Below are 14,074 nucleotides of genomic sequence, written 5' to 3' on the forward strand. Positions count from 1 at the left end.
TCAGGGAAACTAGAATTGCTCTGGTACCACCCAACTGGCCTCTAGTCCCCATCAAGGGACAGTCACTATCTATACTGAGTGAGCACTTTACAACTCCCTTTTCATCCCTTCAGTCAGTCATTCCATCATTTATTCAACAAGCATTTGAGTGTCTCCTGTGTGCCAGGCCCCTTGCTAGGAGATGGCGATTCAAAGATAAGGAAGACCTAGTTTAGTAGCACACAGTTTAGTAGCAGAAACAGGCATATAAATGCATAATTATCATCCAATGGGTAAATGATAATGGTGGAGCATTGGCCTCGATGCAAGAATCCAGATGACGAAATCCCCAGCTCTGCTTGCATGAGTTAGGGAAGGCTTCACAGGGGAGATGAGGCTTCAGTTGGGTTGTAAAGGATGGGTAGACATTTTTTAGGTAGGCTATGGGGTGGCATTCCACGCCAAGGGTAGAATAAAGGCAAACATGGAGGTGTGTTTTGGAAATAATAAGTAGCTGAAAGTAAATCAGAGATCTCAACTGAAGTGCTGAGAGGGCCGAGGAAGTTAATATAAGTGAGTGAAGCAGGTCATGTACAAAGACTAGCATGAACATAGTAAGTGGCCCTCCATGCCTGGAGCACCAGAGGGAAGTATGGGGAATGTGGGAAACTGGACAGTCTGTGCCCCAAGGGGACTGCTGCTTCTAAGCTCCGCTACTCGTTGTCATGTGGAATTACTGGCCCATTGCTGCCACATTTTCCAGTTTTTCGAGATGCCAGAAATTAATATTTTTTACTGTAAAATATTGTCACTTTTCAACGTTGACAATGATTTCAAATGTGTAAGCTACACCATCAAAACATGTCTACTGCAGGAATAAAGATGCAAATGTAGAGAATGGACTTGAGGACACGGGGAAGGGGAAGGGGAAGCTGGGATGAAGTGAGAGAGTGGCATGGACATATATACACTACCAAATGTAAAATAGATAGCTAGTGGGAAGCAGCCGCATAGCACAGGGAGATCAGCTCCGTGCTTTGTGACCACCTAGAGGGGTGAGTTAGGGGGGGTGGGAGGGAGACGCAAGAGGGAGGGGATATGGGGATATATGTATACGTATAGCTGATTCACTTTGTGGTACAGCAGAAGCTAACACACCATTGTAAAGCAATTATACCCCAATAAAGATGTTTAAAGAAATAAAATAAAGGAATAGCTGGATGGAAAAAAAAAAACATGTCTACTGGCCACTCCTTTACGGCCTCTGATATGACTATAACATGGAGAGCAGAGGGAGCAGGGAAGAAACACTAGGGCCAGATGCCCTACCCTTCCCCTCTGCAAGTAGCCCTACTCCTGAGTGATGCGGAAGTACATCCACCTGACTTTAAAAATTGGCTTTCAAACAGGAGACAGCACAAAATAATATCCAAGAAGTTGGAGAAGAAAAAAATGGGAGGAGGGTTTCATGTCACTTCCCTCTTTCCCTTTCTGGGTGGAAACATTTAGTGTCTGGCTTATTTTCTCATCTGATCCTGGCCTTCAGCTAGTGATTCTCAGCAGGCTAGGGGTGGGGGTGGGATGGAAAACAAAAGGAGTTCAAGAAGGGCATGGTGAGGGCTTCTCTCAGAAGCTGCCCACGAAGGATGCTGCTTGCCTTCTCTTTCCCCTTCACGCCTCAGTTCTGGGCTCCTCTTTGAGACTTGCCAGCCCTGACAGAAACAGCTGCCACAGAGCCCAAGAGCTTTCTTTCGGGTAAGAGCAGGTAGACTGGCCTGGGGTGGAGACTGGAGGCCTTGCTTGGGGACAAAGGCCTCGCAGGCATCATGGATGAAGCCACCCCCTCGGGCCTTGCCCCTGGGTTTTCTACTCTCCCCTCCCAGTCTGTCTGATCCCTAGTCCCTGTGATTTCAACAGAAAAACATCTAGGATGTTTTCAGCCCACAGCGTCAGGTGGAGTGAGCTAGTGTTTGAAACAAAAGCCTAAAACTCCGCTCATTGGGCTAGAACCTCCTGTAGGGATGCGGCGGGGCAGCCGGCCCAGTGTGCTGCCTCTGTGAGAGATTGGCTGTCCCAGTTCACCCCCAGTAGGGGTCTGGGAGAGGACTGTCCCCAGCTGACTTCCTGGCCTCACTGTTTCTCTGCTCTACTCCACCCGCATCCATGTCCTCCCTGAGAGCAGAGCTCAGTTGCTCTGTTCTCTTTGTTTTTGAGTTGGTCCTCAATCCCGACCCCTTTTTCAGGCCTGGGGTGTTAGGGCCAGGCCAAGGCAGGGTGGGGTGTCCTGGAGCTGGAGGGGGGTTAGGAACTATACACCACACCTATTTGTAGGCCGTAATGGGAGGAGCCAAGCGGTAGGATTTAAAAAGCAGAATCTTGTGAAGAAGCTGAAAATCAAAGCTGAGCAGAATGTCCGGCGAAGAAGACAGTTCCTGAACCCAAAGAGGGAGCTGCAAGGACTTTGTAGAGTGAGCAGGGAGCCTTAGGCCTGGGTTGGTGTGGACCTACTGTGTGCCTCGTGCATGGTAGGTGCTTTATTGAATAAGTGAATGTGTTGCAGGAAAGAGAGCTGGGGCCGGAGAGGATGGTCACGTCCCAGGTCTCAGGCGAGTCCCTGGGACGGCCGCCAAGTGTGGGTTCTTGGCTTCATGCAGAAAAGAATTCAAGAGCAAGCCATAGTAAAGTGAAAGAAGGTTTGAAACATACTCCATAGACAGAGTGTGGGCCATCTTGGAAGCTGAGAGAGGCAAGAGGGTATGGGGTTGTCAGTTTTTATAGGGGTGGGTAATTTCATAGGCTAATGAGTGGGAGGAGTATTCCAGCTATTTTGGGGAAGGGGTGGGGATTTCCAGGAATTGGGCCACTGCCCACTTTTTGACCTTTCTGGTTGGCCTTCAACTGTCATGGCGCCTGTGGGTGTGTCATTTAGCTTGCCGATGTGTTACAATGAGCGTATACTGAGGCTCAAGGTCTAGTGGAAGTTGACTCATCCGCCATCTTGGACCTATTTGGTTCTAATCAGTTTATGTCATGTCCTCGGGCTATGTCATTCTTTTAAAGGTTGTGCCCTGTCCCCTTCCTGTCTCAAATGGATGGACGAATGAACCAGGCGAAGACATGTAATTCAGGGCTCTCACAGACCCAAGTCGGGTAGCTTCTGTCCAGAATTCTCTGGTTGCCCTCTCCCTTCACGCATCTGCTCTGTGCCAGGCCTGGGCTAGGTACGCAGGGTGGTGGGACAGAGAGAGGAGGGTTGGGCTCGGTGCTGCCACTGGGGTGCCCACAGTTGGCTTGGGGGAGGTGAGCATGCACACATGCAACTGCAAGGTGCAGGTCCCTACTCCAGTGTTCTCTGCCTCATCAGACCTAATCCCCATCAGACCTAATAAATAGCCAGTTCACTGTCACCTCATTTACTATCCTAAAGTGAATTTCCTAGAAGATATAACCTGCCTACACACATAATTCCACCCTGAAGACCCTGCTTGAAGTCTCTGCAAATTCAACCAGGTTCAACTTTGTGTGTCAGGATCAATCATGTACCAAACATTATTAATCATGTTACTAATATATGCCATTTATTGAGAATGTTCCAGGTTACAAGATAGTTTCTATGTATTATTTGTAACCTTTGTGCTAACTTGAAGCAGATAATGTTACTATCCCCATTTTACGCACGAGGAACTAGGCAATGAAGTTTCCTTATGAAATTGCCAAAGTCACCCAGTAGATGGCAAAGCTGGGATTTGATCCTAGGCACTCTGGCCTCAAACCTGTATGCTCTTTGTTACACCTTGCTCCCTCAGAAACGACTTCCTTAGAGCCCCCGTGCACATTTCAGCAATCTTTACTCGGTGGCCCCTTTCCTCAGCGGCTGCTGTGCATTAAGACTCCCTGAGGCTTCCTTTTGACCAACGTGGTCCCTGTCCCTCTTGGACCACGCACAGTTGATTATGTTGGCAAATATTTACTCTCCATCTCATCTGGGGCCTGTGTTCCTAAGCCCTTGTCCTTCCCCAGTCAACTCAGCGTGAGTAAAAATTCACTTCGTAATCACAAGTGGAAATCCAAGTTTCAGGTCAGATCTTTCTTCGAAAGGAGTGGAGATTCTGCAAGGACAAAATAAGCTGACCAAGCCATGAGGAAGCCAGCTTAGTCCTACACTCGAAGCCGAGTGCAGGTATTTGTTCTGCCAACACTTACAGGCCCTCCTTTGTGTCACACACTCTGTGGGTGGTGATGGAGATACAGAGATGAATGAGGCCCAGACCCCATCCTTAAGGGCCTCCCAGGCTAATTGGGAGGTTTGTGGAGAGCCAGTTCCAGATGGGCATCACCAGTGCTGTGGTCATGGAAGACAAAAGGCTGGAGCTGAGGGGACACAGGTCAATCTTAGGCCCGGCAGACTGGCACTTAAGGCAGACTGGCACAGAGAGCCAGCATTGACACGAGAGCCAACCAGGAATCCAAAGAAGAACCAGAAGCGGATATCTGGGGCCAACATGGTAGCAGTGGAGGACGTTGTGGCTCTTTGGATTCTCACATGCTTGGGGCCCATCCGACACAGCTAGAGACCAGGATTTAGGACAGCAGACTGAATCGCGGTTCCTCCTAGTTTTGGAACTCTTCCCCCCATTGAGTGGAAGGGAAGGTGCTGCTCCCTAAACAAGGACTCAAGCCCTCTTTAGTGTGAGCATCAACCAGTATCCTTGTCAGTGTGCCCCTCCCACCCCCTACCTCAGCGTGGCTTGTGCCCCCACAGAACATTGAACTGAATGAAAAGTAAAGTACAACATATCAAAATTTGTAGGATGCATCTAAAGCAGTGCTTAGAGGGAAATTTGTGCCACTAAATGCTTACCTTAGAAAAGGGGAAAGGCCCCAGATCCATAATCTAAGTTCTTACTCCAAGAACATAGAAGAAAAAAATAGACCCAAAGTAAGAAGAATGAAGGAAATAATAAAGATAAGAGCCTAAATCAATGGCTCATGGAAACTTCCTAACTGGGGTGGCCCTGGCTGTACAGCAGGCTAGAAACTCCCACATGGGCGTATGGGGCCATCAGGGTCCAAGCTGGCTCTGGACAGAGGGGCCGGGGACAGCTAGAACCCAGCAACCTTCCCAGCTTCTAGCACACGGTAGGTGCTAAAATTAAGGAATAGCCCAGCCAGGGCATGAGAAGCAGTCTGAGTATAATGTCTAAAGGATGTGGGGGAACTCAAGGCAGATGTGATACAGAGTGCAATATCTAGGGAGTGTGGGGAGCAGGGTGCAATAGCAGGCCTTGGCGTTCGGTGGGAATCTAGTCACCCATCCCACAAGCCCACACAAGGTATGGGGTCTAAGTACAGTTTTAACATTGAGGAAAGGGAGGGACTGGCAGGAACCAAACCTGCCAATTGGCTCCCCAGCAGCCAGCTGAGGCTCAGGACTGGATGCCAGGTCCCCTGGGAGGTGAGGCTGACGGAGAGATCAAGGACAGTGGCCCCAGGCACAGTGGCTGGTCAGGAAAACCAGCCCTTCAAGGTGGGGGTTCAGGGGCAGTGGGAGGTGGGAGACCCCCATGGCCTCTGGGGCTTAGCTCACTCCCAGCCTCAGATGCAGCGCCCAGGGCAGCACATGCTATTTGCAGTGTCCCCTCATACCGCTTGCTGAGGAGGGAACCCCCTAGCGCCCTGTCAGGCTGGGTTCACATTGATTCCAGAGCTGGGCCAAGGTGAGCGGGCAGAAAGTCTTTGATCATCCTTGCTGACTGAGACAGGCTTGGGGCAGGCAGGGACTGACATATAAATAGCTTTTCCTTCACTCAGGGGTTTAAGATGACCATGTGTGCCTTTTTATATCATGTACAGACCACATGCCTATGGCCTGCACAATTTGCATTTGTGCAGACCTGGCAAAAGCAAAAGTCTGCTAAAAACTGCCGTAGGTTTTTTTGGGTTTTTTTTTTAATATGACTGAGAACTGACGGATGCCAAAGGCCTGAGTGGGAGCGCCCCCAGCTTTCTTAAGCCCCCTCCATGGACAGGTATAAGTACCTAAACAGAGCTGCAGACCCCTCCTCCCCTGTCCCCAGTTCAGGAAGACAGTTTCTTGCTTACAGCCAATGAAAATCAAGGCTGCCTCATGGAAACAGAGGGTCTCACCCTCCATTGGTCCTTGGATGTTGCTGAGCGCTTTCATTGGTCCGTTCCCCCTATCTCCCTGGGCCCTGCATTCCTAACCTTTTAAGGTCTGGAGTTTCTTTGCTCCTAGGCCTCCCCACAGCCCCATCTGATAGGTAAAAGAGGCGCTTAGACAACACCGGGCAGCCTATCTTCCTGGAAAAGTATCGAATGGCTCAAGACCCTAAAAAGCCATCCCTAAAATTCTAACAGCAATAAGGCAACTCCGCATACCCAGAAGAGGGCTTTGATCAGGCCAGGTGTTGGAAATGGCAGAAATCTTGTGCTTCCCAATTCCCACATCTTTAAACAAAAAGAAAAATATTCCCATGCCTCCTGAGGGCTGATGTGAGAATGAACTAATCAGAGTGATCTCGATGCACTTTGCCAATATAAAAGTGAGCTGGCAGTACTCATGATCGCTAAGGAATCTGGCCCATTTCCTCCTCTTCCTGCGGTTATGAATGCAGAAAGCTTATTAAAGCTGAGAGTCTGGTGGCACTGATAAATGGGCCATGCCACCTGGATTCTGGCTCCCAAATCCTGGGCTGAGGATTATGCTCTCTTCTCTGGGGACATTTCAAGGACAGACACTACAGAGAGGGGGGATTCAGGGGTCACCTTTGCCCTGTGTTTCTGCTTCTCAGTGTCTTTACGTTGCTGGCAAAGCCCCTAATGCTGGCTCAGAACAAAATTTAGATGTAACAAATAAATGACTTCCTCTGTACCTGGCACTCAGCTAGTTTCTCTTATACACATTTAAGCCCCCAAGCAACATTACCAATTTAGTATTGTTATTGTTGTTATTATTATCAGGGTTGTACAGATGGGAAAACAGAGGTTCAGAGAGGTTAAGTGACTTCTCCAAAGTCACACAGCTATTAAGTGGCAGAGCTGGTATTAAAATCCCAGGTTTGTTTAATTCAAAATGTAATGTCATGTGCGTGCACTACAGCTGTTGTTCACCCTGAAGGTGGTGAAGTTGAAACATGGCTGCCCCCTTAGGTCCCTCCCTCTTACACACACACACCTCACTTCATCATCCTTTTTGCCCACCATCCTGAAACCGTATCCAGGAGCCTAGTTGCCCTCATGCTTCCCCCAAGGGGTCTCCCCCATTATGCTTCCCTTACTTGTATTTGAGTATTTATTTCTCAGTAGGTGTTGGCAGACCGAGCATGGGGAGAAGGGAGCTGGCATCCATTGTGTTTCTCAGTTTTGCAGAGACTTTGCTCAGTAAACTGTTCTACTAAAGCCATCAACATGCGAGACTGATTCACTGTGTTCCCATTCTCAGGCTTTGCATTCTCACTGGGAACAATGGCTTTGGCCATGGAATGAAGCTTTCTAATGGCAACAGCCACTGAATGACAGAGGAGGCACTTCTGGGCTTTTCTCTTGCTCTCCAAATCCTCTCTGCCTATATTGAGCCTGGCCCTGACTGTAAGTTTTTTAGTTCATTAGTTGTCTCACCGAATCAGGTTCCAGGGAGCCCCAAGTGTCTCAGGATGAGAACCATTAGTAGATTTCTCCCAACCATTGTGAGGCCCAGTGTGCTGGGCTGGGCACAGAGAAGGTGTGCCTGGTGCCTGGATGCAACATGGCACCTGAGGCCAGCCCCGAGTGCTAGCAGCCCTTGGGGTTGCCCAGTCATTTCAGATCAGGAGAGCAAGTCGAAATAGGGTGAAGAGGAGGCAAGTTGGGAAGCCAAGAGTGTCAGGAGGAAAGGATTGCCAACTCCGCCATGCAGAAGAATGCACCCTGAGGGCTCTGGGATCCAGCCTGGCAGTGAACAGGAGCCTTCTTTTGTAGGGCTTCCATCCTGAAACAAACCCTGAGCTATCCAACCCAGACTTGTCCAGACTGGTTCAGTGCCATTGACACTTCCTCGTCTTTCACTGTGCCCTTCACACTCAAGATGATGATAGCGATAATGATAGTAATAATAAGCAACACTTATCGAGTCCCTACTATATGGCAGGCACTAAGCTAAACACTTTATGTGGATTAACTCCCTCAATCCTCACAACAACTCCATAGGGTAGATACTATTTTCTTCCCATAATACAGGTGAGGAAGTGGAGGCACACAGATTAAGTCACTTTCCACCACTTGTGTTAAAGGAAAGGTAGTTAATAGGATGGGATGCGATCCAGAATAGAGGTGGGCAGGGGCAGACTTGAGAAAAGATGAAGGACCTATCATCCTTCAGGGGAGAAAGGAACTCACGAAAAGCAGATGCAGATAACTTTGTTGGTGGGAGGGGCAGAGTGACAGAGCTCCCATCTGATGGCTACCACTTTCTCAGAATTACGAGTATGTATTCTCTTGCTTGAAAAGGGGTGACATGATCCCACTGCGATCTTGGGGAGAGTGCCGATGCTCTATCCCCATTGTTTCCAATGCAGATGTTCCAGCAGACTCAAAAACTCACATGCGGATGCCAGTGGGGGAGCCTTTTATTTCTCCTTCAGAGTGACAGGAGAAATGTCATCATCATTGCCTTTAGGCAACACCAGGGGGTGCAGCAGCTTGTATGTAGCCTCTGGCTTCTTGGACTTTACTCGACCTCTGTTGGGAGGGTAGAGAAGCATGTACCTCCCTAAATGAGGCAGTTGAGATGTTGCTGATAATAGAACACAGAGTCCTTGCTTGTAGAATAATATTCAAAATTCACCCAAGAACTGATTTTCGTCCGTTGGCTCCACCTACCTTCGTGCCAGGGAAGAAACTGCTGTGTTCCTGGGCAAGGTGGCCTGGCAGGAGCTGTGAAACAGGGATAGCAGCCAGGGTGGTGACAGTGCCCTCAGCAGGTGGCAGTAGGTTGCAGAATGATGGGAGACCAGAAACAACCTGGTTGTCCAGAGGGCTGGTACGGGGATCAGGACCGCTGCATATGGTTCTGCAAGTTGTGCCCTGTGCGAGGGCCCCCAAGCAAGTTGGGACTGAAATCCAGCCCAAGCTCCAATAGCCAAGCTCTGCATCTGGGGGCCATTTACCCTAATCCTCCCCGAGGCATCGCTGCTCTCCAAATTGTGTGTCCGGCAGGAGGAGACGCCTTTCTCAAATTTGTGCAAAGGTGCCCTTATGAGCTAGCAGTGCCCAACGGGAGTAAGACCCTCCTCCCTTCCTTATTCTCTCTGGTGTCCATTTTGCTTCAAAAAGAGCCCCCTCCCCATACATTTTTTAAGGACATTTCCTGCCTGAGCCTCCTGGCTTTTTCCTCTTCCTGGAGTCTCACTTCTCTGTAGCTCTATCACCCTTCCTTCTGCCGACGCCTCAAACCCAGTCCCCAGCTCCTACCTCAGGCAGCAGTATGCATTCCCTAGAAACACTGTGAGCACCTGCTTTGGCACATCTGAAATCCGGTCATTTGAGCAATCAAAATGATGCAGAGCTGGGGACACTCAAGGCTTCTCCCTTCCACCCTGTGCCACTCAGCACTCCTTTTCACTCACTCAGCAGATAGTCAGTGAGCATCTACTCTGTTCCAGGCACTCTTCTAGGCACTGGGGACGCAGCAGTGAACACGAGTAAATCCTGCTGGAGCTTACGTTCTAGTTCTAGCGAGATCACATTCCCTTTGATTTCACCATCCTTCTCTGGGTCTGATGACCTGAAAGCTCTCCTCTTCTCCTTCCCCTCCGGAAGGCCCCCTCCTGGCCCCTGCAAAGGCTGGACCTGCCATCTTGGCTGTGGAGCTCAGACATCCTGCAGGGAGGAGCTGATTCTCATGTGAGGAACATATGTGTAAATTTTGCTCTCCAAGTGCCTTTGCATCCGGGCCTGGCAGTAAGTTCCAAATCATTGTTCTCCACCTTGGGTCACTTTCGTTTAATATTTATTTATTGTTTTTTTGACTGAAAGCCAGTGAAGCTGGGTACGGGCAAGGGTGGCACTGAACCCAGGCTCTGTGATTTGGCTTTTATTAGGAACTGTGGGATCATTTTTCCTGTTATTTTTCCTGATCATGGCTGTGTTGTTCTTCAGTACGGGTCTGTGGGCTTCTAGTTGGTTGGATGTGGTAGTGGCCAGCTCTGTCTCTTTCATCCCTCCCCTCCTTTCCTTTTTTCTCTTTTACTTAAAGAATATTTCAAAAAGTCAGAGGATAATGTAGCAAATGCTCATGTACCTTCCACCCAAAATGAACAAGTGTTAACATTTGCATCATGTTTGCCTGAGATTTTTTTCTAGCGAGATGACACATTACAGATCCCACTCAAGTCCCTGTGCTGTCCTCTCAGTCCCATCCTTCATTGCCTTAACCATGATAACGTTACGTATCCAGGCCATGTTTATGTGTCCATGTATGGTATGTAGTGTTAGTTTTTGTACTTTAAAATTTGTCATAAGTGATATTCTTTATGAAATAGCTCTCTAAAATTTGCTTTTTTCACTCAGCACTATATTTTTGGTCTCTGTTCTTTTTACACATATAGATGTAGGTTGTTCATGGTAACTGCTACGTGGTGTACCATCGTATGAATAATAAAATCTATTTCTCTAATCCCCGATGATAGAAACTTAGGTTGTTTCTATTTTTTACCACTGCGAACTACGCTGCAGTGAATGTTCTTGTGCATATTTCCCCACGCACATGTAGAAATTCAACTGTGTGTACCTAGAAGTCAGATTGCTGGGTTGAGGGGTATGTCTAGATATTACAAAACTGCCCTCTAAGATGGCTGTGCCAATTTGCAGTTCCAGCAGTAATATATGAGGGAACCTCCTCCTCTAGGTCGACATCAGCATTTCCCACAGTGACTGCACATCCCAGATAATGTCATGCCGCAGGATCACCTCCTACCTGACCCACCTCTCTCTTGCTTCTCCCACGTCACTGCCAGGTCAATCTTAGTTAAGATTTCCTTCTCCACAATGCGTTCCTGATCCATTCCTCCAGCTGGAATTTAAGACCCTCCACAGGATGGGTCCAGGCAACCTTTCCAATATCATCTCCTACCACTTGCTTCCAGCAAAGTCTTCTAATTGCAGGCCTCCAACCATGCATCCCAATCTGTTATCTACACACCTTTGATCATGCTACTGTTCCCTACACCTAACCACAGTGTTCATTTCCACCTGTGAAAACCTCATTTATTCCTCAAAGCTTGCCTCAATGGCACCTTCTCTGGAAGCCATCCCAGATACCTCTAGGCAAAGCCCCCTCTTGGTTCCCACTGCACTTAATACAGTACTTATCCCAGCAGCTTGAAAAAAATCAGACATAAAGCCTCTTGACTCTTGCTTGGAAAGTAAGTTTGGCCAGCGTGGACTCATTTTCCCTTGTTGCTTAGAATTTCTTCAAGAAATTAAACAAATATGAATCGCATGCCCACTACATCCGGGCCAGGTACTGACCGGTGGCTGAGCCCAACCGGGCCCCTGCCCTCCTGGGGCTCCCAGTGTGATGGGACAAGGAGCAACATGCGTGCCTGTCATCCTCTGAGAAAGCTGGGCCCTCGGGCCTCTGAGGCATGCCTGACTGGATGCCCAGTTCCCAGTGTATGTCCCCAGTGCCTGGCGCCAAGGAGGGATGAGAGTGAGCTTGCTTGTGTGCAAGGTCAGGCGCTGAAAGGCTTGGAGACTGGAGGGGAGAGAAGGAGTCCTCAGTTAGGTCACAGAGGTGCCAGGAGGCCTCCAAGCCAACCATCCTGGGGGTTGTCTGGGAGGCCACACAACTTCTGGAACAAAGCTAGGAGTCTCGACTGAAGGAGGTGTGCTTGGAGGCGCAGGAGGGGATGGGGCAGGGACCTGACTACTCTCTGGTCCTCCCCACTCTGCCTCTCCACTCCACCTTCCCCTGTGTCCCTCTCCCATTCCTCCAGGGGCACAGGACACTCTCACCTGCCTCTCCAACTTGGGCTGGTGCCCTGGTGGTTTCCAAGCTTGACATTTTCCTGTGTGTGAGGAGGGAAAGCCCCCCTCCAGGTTGCAAATGGAAAAGGCACTTGGTGGCCTCCCTGGAACCACCCATCTCTCTGGGCTTTCCCTCCACGCTGCTCAGGCAGCAGAGCTGGGGACATGTCACTGCCTTGCCCCCCACAGCCCCTCTGCAGACACCCCATTCCCGGGTTGCTAACTGAAAAGGAGAATTTTCTCTCTTACTAACACCTGTTGAAGGTGCCGCTGTGGTCTGGCCCTCTTGGCCTCTGTAGGAGGCGGCTTGATTTCTACTTGCAAAAGGCAGCAGGGATCTGATGTGAACCTTTCCTGTGGGGAAACATTTCCTGCCATTGCCCAGTCCGATTGGCACTTTGTTTAAACAGCCATAACAATGTGTCCCAAATTGGGGAAGGGAAATGAAAAACAATACTCCTCCATGTTGGGAAGAACATAATGGCCAGAATTGAATGTGAGCCCTGCCTCATTCGGAATTGAGTGCAGCGAACCGTGAATTCGGAACTGTTCTTTAGTCGGTCACTTCTCCCCGCCGACCCCAGGCTTCTGGGCCATTTCTTCGGAGTTGAGGGCCGCACCCTCTCTCACTAGATTCTTGCAAGAGCCTCCTGACTACTAGTTTGCCTGCCTTCATTCTCCCCCCATCCAATCTTCTCAATGCTCGAGACAGAGCCTTCAGTGACTCTTTATTACCTTTGGTACAATTTCCCAAAACTTGGAATCTCCTCCACTTTCATGAATTGAAATGCCTTCCAGAGGTACAGACGAACTTTTCCTTTTATTTGAATGCTTATGTATTTATTTTTCTATACACTAGAGAAAAGTATAAGCAGCATATCAAATCCATGGTGTCATAGAGATATTATTGCTTAGGATGAGGCTGAAGTTCAGAACCACAGACTGGCAGAGCTGAAAAGGGCCTGAGAGATCATCTCGCCCACTCACATGTCTTTGCCTTCACTTCAGTTCTCATGCTCTCCCTGACTACATCTGCCTCCTGAACTCCTACCCTACCTTCAAAGCCCGTCTCAAAAGCTGCTTCTTTCACAAGTTGCATGTTATCTTCCCCAAACTGGGAACTTTTTGTAATAAGCTTCTCATCTGGGGGTCCACTCCTTCACTCCCATCTCATGCCCAGCACATAATAGGTGTCAAGCAATGTTTGTGGGAGAAATGAACAGTCTTACCATCTAGAGAAATACAGAATATGTCTGCTTCCCCTGGGTGAGTCCCTTGAAGGTGGCTTGGGGGCAGGGACTCCATCTAAGGACTTGGTCATCCTGAAGAGAGCCTTACAGGATCTTCAGCAAGGCCTCACTGAGCACCTTCTCACTCTGGGCCAGGTCTGCTCTGGGTGCTGGGGATACAGCGTAGCCCTCTTTCCAAGGAGACTACGTAACCCGTTCTCTGCCATACTCCCCTCTGTACTCTGTATAGGAAGCAGAATTATCCTACTTGCACATGTCAATGACAAGTTCTAGTACCATTTGGTAGGTTGTTCTAAATTGGCTGCTTTTAGATGGGTTCAGTAAGCCTTAGGAGACCCCCACTCCCACCTCCCCAGTGCAATAAGCAGGACATTTTCAAACTCTCTCTTCCCTGGGCCACTTTTGCAGTTGTCAGAGCTGATCCATGTTCTGAGATTCTTAATAGCTTCCCTTTCAGAGAATGACATGTTCTTCTGGTCCCACCCCCCAACCTTGTCTTAAATAGAGTTGATTTTCCTGATTATAAAAGTAAAATGTTTTACTTATTGGCAAAGAAGTTATTACTTAAATCTCTTTACATAATATAGATATTAACCTTTTTTTGCCCTGCGCTGCAAATATCTTTTTATTTCCCACTTTGCTACTTTGATTTTTGATTTACTGTGCTTTGGGATGTGCTAACATTTTTTTTTTAAATGATGCTGCCAAATGTGTGGCCATTTTCTTTTGTGATTTTTATGCTTAGAAAGTCTTCCCTCTTCCCAGATCAGATGAATACTCATCTATATTCTCCTCTAGTGGTGAGGGGAACGTTCACCGAC

At 48.7% G+C, this 14,074-nt stretch overlaps 1 protein-coding gene across 1 annotated transcript in view; it reads left to right on the forward strand.

Moving 5' to 3' along the window:
* NHSL2 (NHS like 2) overlaps positions 1-14,074 on the forward strand; it is a 264,858-nt gene that overhangs the window by 152,754 nt on the left and 98,030 nt on the right. The gene's annotated exons all lie outside the window — the stretch shown is intronic.

Source organism: Eschrichtius robustus, chromosome X (genome assembly GCF_028021215.1).
Source record: "Eschrichtius robustus isolate mEscRob2 chromosome X, mEscRob2.pri, whole genome shotgun sequence".
In the NCBI taxonomy this organism is placed as follows: domain Eukaryota; kingdom Metazoa; phylum Chordata; class Mammalia; order Artiodactyla; family Eschrichtiidae; genus Eschrichtius; species Eschrichtius robustus.